Source organism: Castor canadensis, chromosome 7 (genome assembly GCF_047511655.1).
Source record: "Castor canadensis chromosome 7, mCasCan1.hap1v2, whole genome shotgun sequence".
NCBI classification, from domain to species: Eukaryota; Metazoa; Chordata; class Mammalia; order Rodentia; family Castoridae; genus Castor; species Castor canadensis.
Window position 1 is genome coordinate 30,043,600 of NC_133392.1, and position 7,393 is coordinate 30,050,992.

Genomic DNA, 7,393 nt, shown 5'->3' on the forward strand with positions numbered 1-7,393 from the left:
GAAACCACAGGGAAAGGCTAGTTCTGAGGATGTGAGCGCCTAGAGGGCAAGGACAGGTCAGTTCTATTCCACGCTATTCCGTTGGCCAAGTACAGTGCCTGGTCTGTGGCTCGCTATCCCTCGCCCATTGAAGATCTGTTGAATGAATGAATGAACTAATGCAAAAAGGACGGGTGCCCCTAAAGTTACAAGCTAAGACTATTCATAACCACCTCCCTGCTGGCCTTTTAAGATAACCAGATGGAAATGTCACCAGTCTAAGGGCGATAGTCCTGGTTTGTTTCATCACATGAACAACTGAAGGTCAAAGCCAGAGACTGGTTACATCAATGTGATGAGTCTTTGGTGTGGGGATTGGGGTCTTCAATGGCAGAGTCTGAGAGGATATAGGAGTGGATGGGGGAAGACTTGGTCTTTGTCTGTCTCTCTTGCCTCCTCCTACTGTACCAGGCATTGTCCTAGGGCTGTACTTGCATAATCTTATTTAATCTCCTGATATTCCGTTAGCATCCTCATTGTTCAGATGAGGAGACTGAAACTGATGGAGGCTGACTAACCTGCCCAAGGTATGTGACCCCTTAAGTGAGAGGACAGGATGCCAGCTCTGCTGTCCCTAAACCTAGACCTCTATCTTCACCACTCCACTCCCTGCCCCAATCTGCTCCAGGCTGTCCTTCAGGCTCCTCACTTACCTGGTTGTAAAACAGACTTTATTTATCTGTGTAACATTTTACTTTGAGATATTTTCAGAGGAACAGAAAATTTGCAAAAAATAATAGAATCCCCATATACCCTTCAACCACAACCCCCAATGTTAACATTTTCTGTGGTTGATAAATATTGATGACATATTCTGACTGTATTTTTATATTCTTTTGGACTTAAACTTTCCCTTGTTTTTCAGGGATCACATTCTTGCCAAGGGAGTGGAGAAGTGCTGGTGGGCAGCAGGCCACACTCACCCTTGGGAACCCTGAGCTACTAGAACAAATGGGCTGACTCCCAGCATTCCCCCAAAGGACAAGAGAGTCATCCAGTGACTTGCCTAATGGGGAGGCTTCTGAGGAATGTCCCAGACTCCAAGTCTTGAGAGACTCATTAGCTATAAAAGCTGTCTAAACGAGAGAAACCTTAGCAATGACAGCTCCTCCCTTTGCTGTCAATTCAGGACAGACAGACTTATCGTGAACCTACTATGCGCTAGGCACTGAATTAAGTACCAGGGCAAATGATAATATTCCCAATGGCATTGCTTCCATCAACAGAATAACTGGAGAGATAAGAGAGCATGGGTAGGAATTTCCCCACTAGTCCTTCAGGGACCCTCAGTTGGGGAAAACACCTAACAGTATTTTGGAAACAAAAATTAGGAGAGAGAGAGGGAGAAAAGCAGGGGAAGAGATGACAAGTTCTTGCATGAACACAAGGCAATCGACTTCTGCTTCCTTCCTAATGCTGGTGGTCTTCAGATGAGGTGGGGGCAGGGCTTGGGATAGGAGGCCTCAAGGAGTAGCTACAGAAATGAGGGGCCAAAGGCTGCAGTTGTGAGGGTGGAACCCAACCAGGGACACAGGAAGAGCCCCAGTTCAGCCCCCAAGCAAATCTACAACCTGTGCAGAGAAGAGGGGATTTGGTTAAGGCTTTTGGGACAATATTTGGATCTAGAGCAGAAGGGAGATCCAAGGCAGAGCCAGCAAGAGGCTCCGTCCTCAGATCTTTCATTGTACCCATGAGCCTTCTCAGTCTTTTTTCTTTGCAATGTTCTCTGTGCTTCCCTCATGCTGAGTTTCACCCAGACTTTCACTGATCCAAAAAAACCCAGGGGAGACCTGCTGAGGTTCACAACTCTGGACTCAACACCAGCTCTGCTACTCACCATCTGGGTGGCCACATAACCCCCTTGAACCTCAGTGCCTCATCAATAAAATGGAGATGCTGATTTGTCAGTCATGAGCTGGATGGCAGGATGGGAAGAGATTATGGCAGGAGATGAAGCATTCAGAGTAGTAGGAGGCTGGTCCTGGTCACTAATACATGAGCGCCTGCAGCCTCTCCTTGTCCATCTTTTCCAGATTAGGGTAAAAACAGCACTAGACCAAAGAGCCCAAAGATCTGAATTTGATTCCTCATCCTCTACTTAACAACAGTGTGACCTTGGACAAGTCACTTAACCTCTCCGAGCTCCAGGTTCTCCACTTACAAAATAGGTGCTCTGTGTTAAAGCACCTTATAAGAGTCAGCTGATATTTTGCTGCCCTTTCCATCTCCTCCTCTCCCTCGCTGCCCCAAGCCCAACCTGATTGGAAGGGGCATGGAGCTGGGGTCCTAGCCCCATCATCAATTTTGGGTCATGAGGTACATCACAATCCTCCTACAGGGTCTGCATTGCCCCACATGTAAATTAAAGTGTTTGATTGGGCTATCTTCCGTGGCCTCTTCTACCTTGAGGGTCCACACGGTTGTTGCTGAAGGGGTCAGGTGTTGATTTTCTGACAGGAGGACAGTTGGACTTTGAGGATGTCACTGAGTCTGTGCTCAGATATGCTGTCATCACATTCTTCTATTAAGATGGCAACGATCACCCACTTCTTGGTTGTGTGTGAGCTGGAGGATGTCTCTGATACTTGGTTTAGGGTACTTATTCTTTTTGACCTTAGCAGGGGAAATGTCTCCAGTTGGGGGGGAAATGAAGTTGTCAAACATAGTCCTTAAGAAAGGAGAGATTTATAGGGGATCACATACAAAAGCGCAGGAATTAAACAAACAAACAGGGAAAGAGCACTTAAGAGTTCAGACCAAACAATGTATACCGCACGCTATGTTCAGGCAGGTCAACCAGTGGTCTGAGGCCTCCCCAGGCACCGCCCAAGCCTAGAAGCCCAGACAATTGTTCATCTTCCAAGAAGCCCTTCCCAGAAGCCATAGGGTGGCAGGAAGGCAAAGCCAACGATTTCACTGAGGGGAAGAAACAGCAGTGCTCTGTACAACCCTTTGGTAGTCATTCTGCTTTTTTAAAAACTTGCTTTTGTGTAGCTCAAGGTGTAGACCCCACCATCTCTCCTGGCCCTCCTCATAGCACCTCTGTTGCCTGACTACTCCAGTTGCCCTGCCTTCTGTGGGTACCTCTGGCTCTGCTCCCCAACTTGAACCTCTGTCAGACAGGGTCCCAATAACATATAGGGCATCCAGTTAAATTCAAATGTCAGCTAAACAACAAAAATCTTTTAAAAGTACATGTACATCCCATGCCACATTTGGGATATACTTATATTAAAAATTACTCATGGTTTAGCTGAAATTTAAATATAACTGGATCTTCTATATTTTTGTGTTTGCTAAATCAGAGCACTTGTACTTGCTGTCACCTCTGCCCAGTACACATCAACCTCACATCTTCCCTTGGTTGGTTCTTGTCACTTTGACAACACTCAAGGGTCCTCTCCCTAAGAGATACTTTCTCCCTTTCCAAGTTAAAAGAGCCACCCTGCCCCACCGTACCTCTCCAGCTTATTTCAGGCTTACTTGCTTGCTTGGAGATGAGTCTGTTTCTTGCTTAATTTCTGAGCTCTGACACCATCCTCTCACTTGCAAGGCAGGTAGTATTATCATCTTAATTTAAAACATTTGAATTTATGATCTTTACATTTGCTCCTTGTGAGCTTAACTATTTCCCCAGAGACAAGCCACTTCTAGGTGTGGAAGCCAAATAGCGCAGTCAAGCCTGCAAATCAGGGACGCAGCTACCTGAGGATGCTGTGTTGGGGGGGTGGGGAGGGCAGGGGGAGAGGGCAGCTGGCCCTCCAGGCACCAGCCATCTGACTCAGGTTGCTGGTGGCTCTAGGCTGCCACAGGATATGCCTCGGACACCCTGAAGCTGCTAATCCTAACATCAACACTGTGATTTTCCATGAAGGATTTCCTTTCCTCCAACAAGATTGGTATTGAACAATAGTAACACCTAATCACAGACTGTTAATACCAGTGCTTGTTTGATGTGTGGCCCTTTATATTTTCATAAGTATATATACATACTTTTTAAAATGAAAATGGGATTCTATTTTATGTCCTGTTCTTTTTTCACTTAACAAATTACATAAATCTCTCCATTTCAGGATAGCTCTTTATCACTTTTTTAAGGGTTTGTGTGTGTGTGTGTGTGTGTGTGTGTGTATGGTTCTGGGGATTGAACTCAAGGCTCTACCACTTGAGCCATGCAGGCAGCCCTCTATACCACTTTTTTAAAGGCATATGGAATTTGCCTTTTTTTGGTGGGACTGGGTTTTGAACTCAGAGCTTCTCACTTGCAAAAGCAGGCACTCTAGCTCTTGAGCCACACTTCCAGCCCTGGTTATTTTGGAGATGGGGGGTGGGTCTCATGAACTAAGTGCCCCAGCTGGTCTTGAACCACCATCCCCCCAATCTTGGCCTCCCAAGGAGCTAGAATTATTGGTGTGAGCCACCAGCGCTCAGCTCGGCATGATTTATTTATTTTTCTTTTATTATTCATATGTACATACAAGGCTTGGGTCATTTCTCCCCCCTGCCCCCACCCCCTCCCTTACCACCCACTCCGCCTCCTCCCTCTCCCCCCCTCAATACCCAGCAGAAACTATTTTGCCCTTATTTCTAATTTTGTTGTAGAGAGAGTATAAGCAATAATAGGAAGGAACAAGGGGTTTTGCTGGTTGAGATAAGGATAGCTATACAGGGCATTGACTCACATTGATTTCCTGTGCGTGGGTGTTACCTTCTAGGTTAATTCTTTTTGATCTAACCTTTTCTCTAGTTCCTGGTCCCCTTTTCCTATTGGCCTCAGTTGCTTTAAGGTATCTGCTTTAGTTTCTCTGCATTAAGGGCAACAAATGCTAGCTAGTTTTTTAGGTGTCTTACCTATCCTCACCCCTCCCTTGTGTGCTCTCCCTTTTATCATGTGCTCAAAGTCCAATCCCCTTGTTGTGTTTTCGGCATGATTTTTTTAATTGGTTAAGGAAGATTGACTATTTTTCCTTTTTACTTATCTATATTTTGCAATGCTTCAATTCTAAAGATATATTATCTAAGTAAAAAGAGGGGTTGTAAGGTTTTTTTCTAGTGCTTAGGATGGAACCCCGGGCCTGTGTGTGCAAGCGCTCTACCACTGAACTACACCCCAGCCCTAGGCCTTTTCAGACAGTCTCAAGATATAACACAGGCAGGCTTCAAACTTTTTTTGACTATTACAAAAGTTTATTTAACAAAAAGGTTAATATGAAAATGTACACGACCCAATTTTTACTTCATAGTAAAACAGGCCCTTTGGAGAGGGGCCGTGGATTTCTCTGCTGAACTGTCATCATTTAAACTCGTTCCAAAGCTGCTAACTTGATGATACCATTTCCTCGTATTACCACCATTCCAGTACTGTTCCGTTGCCACTGGTTGCCATCTCCACACATTCATCTATCATAAGATTCATAAAGGATCAAATCCCCGCAATATTCCTTGGACATATCTGCCACCATGTAATTTCTTTTTTTTTTTCACCATTTAATTTCAATGACAACTTCTTGTCCATACTTTTTTTAGCTCGGGAGGGTGTGCTTTACTTATGGTGTCTCAGCGATGCTTTGAAAGGGAACTTTCGGCCTCCCTCTCGGCTTTGAACTTTTGATCCTCTTGCTTCAGCTCCTGACTGCTGGGATTATAGGTGTGTACCACCCACCCACCTAACTCATAAGTGCTTTTTTAAAAGTAGTATATAAAAATAAGAGTTAAAATATAACTAGTATGGACCCCGGATTCAATCCCAAGTTTGGTGAAAAATAAAAATATAGAAAAGGTAATGAAACAACACTGTAAAAGTAAATCCAGTTAGCTCAATTTTTGTTCATTATTTTCCAGTTTTCATCTAAATCTGATAAACTGGATAAGATTTTTTTTCCTAGTGCTATGCTGAAAGACTCCTTTGTCATATTGCATCTGGAACACTTGTCCCTCAGTGACTTAAATAAAGGGGTGGAGGGCATGGGGGTAGAGAAGGTATTGTGCTTTTCCCTCTGGAAGTTTCTAGAGCAGAGCTCCAACATCTGGGAATTTCTAGAACAGAGCTCCAACATCTGGGAATTTCTAGAACAGAGCTCCAAGGATAGACCCCCTAACAGTCTGATAGAGTCCCGGGACCATAAAATATATAGGATTAGAAAAGAAACCAATTGCATAAAAATGCAATTATCAAAATAAAAGCATGTAATATGGTATGACATGTATTTCTTTGTGCACTATAGCAAGTTCTAGCAGAGGGTGAAGTCTAATGTGTATCATAACTTTAAAGTATTGACAAACAAATATTTCATGATATCAGCAAAGTAATGTGATTTGAAAACATCTGTGATTTCTATTAGTGGCAACTAATTCAATTCCAATTTCTGTAATTGAAGAAAATGCTACATTTCCTTTGAAGTTAGCAATGTCATGTTTTTTTTCCAATCGAGTTTATAGACGTCCTGAATTCTCTGAGGGTCAGGAAGTTCTAGGTCAATAGAACCCTGCTCGGGAGAACTTCTACACAAATCAGAAAAGTGAAGGGAGAGAATTGTTTCCAAAGCTTTTCTCCCTTTAAATTTTTTTTTCTATTCCTTCTACCTAAACCATCAGCCTCTCCTTTGGTGCCCATGATTATGGGATCATTCAGTAGTAATTTGGGGCTTTCTCCCGTCTCCAGTCATCTGCCCTCACTTCCACTCTCTTGTCATTCTTTCTTTGCACATCCACAGAAAGAAGCCCGACCTGCCACTGTCAACTCAGCATGTTTCATATTTGCACTAGATTTAACATGCACTCGCCTCCTTCCTCCTTCCTCCTTCCTCCTTCCTGAGAGCCGTCTAACAAGTCCAGTCAGTTCTGAGTCAAGGAAGCTGGATAATCCGCCTACTTATTGGAGACTGTCTAATCCAAACAGATGTTTTTCATCACCGAAGGTATTTTCCAGCACTCTGCAAATCCAGGGGATCAGTCTCCTTCCTTCACACAAGGATCAGCACTGGATTCACTTCTGAAATCACCGGCACCATCCAGGCTCTGCTTTTTTTGGCCCAAGTTGCAGAAATTTTCTGAGATTGAACCCCCCTTTACTTCCCCCAATAATTATAAGCATATCACACTTGCATTATAGCACCTTATCCTTCTCAGAAGTCAAGTTCACATACCAAATACTGTTATCTCAGAGCCAGGACAGGAACTCAGAGCTAGGACGGGAACTCAGAGCTCTGCATCCCTAACCAGTGTGTATCCCTCGATGCCATGATTCAGTTAGGACTCTTTCCATTATAACACAGAATTCCATAAATGTAGCAAACCAGTGGCTTGGTGACAGCGATCCTGCTTAGCATGCCCAAAGCTCTGGGTTTAATTCCCA

At 44.0% G+C, this 7,393-nt stretch overlaps 1 pseudogene; it reads right to left on the minus strand.

The window, feature by feature from the left end:
- Window positions 1-5,047: 5,047 nt before the first annotated feature.
- LOC141424617 (small nuclear ribonucleoprotein G pseudogene) lies at window positions 5,048-5,722 on the minus strand (annotated as a pseudogene).
- Window positions 5,723-7,393: the final 1,671 nt, after the last annotated feature.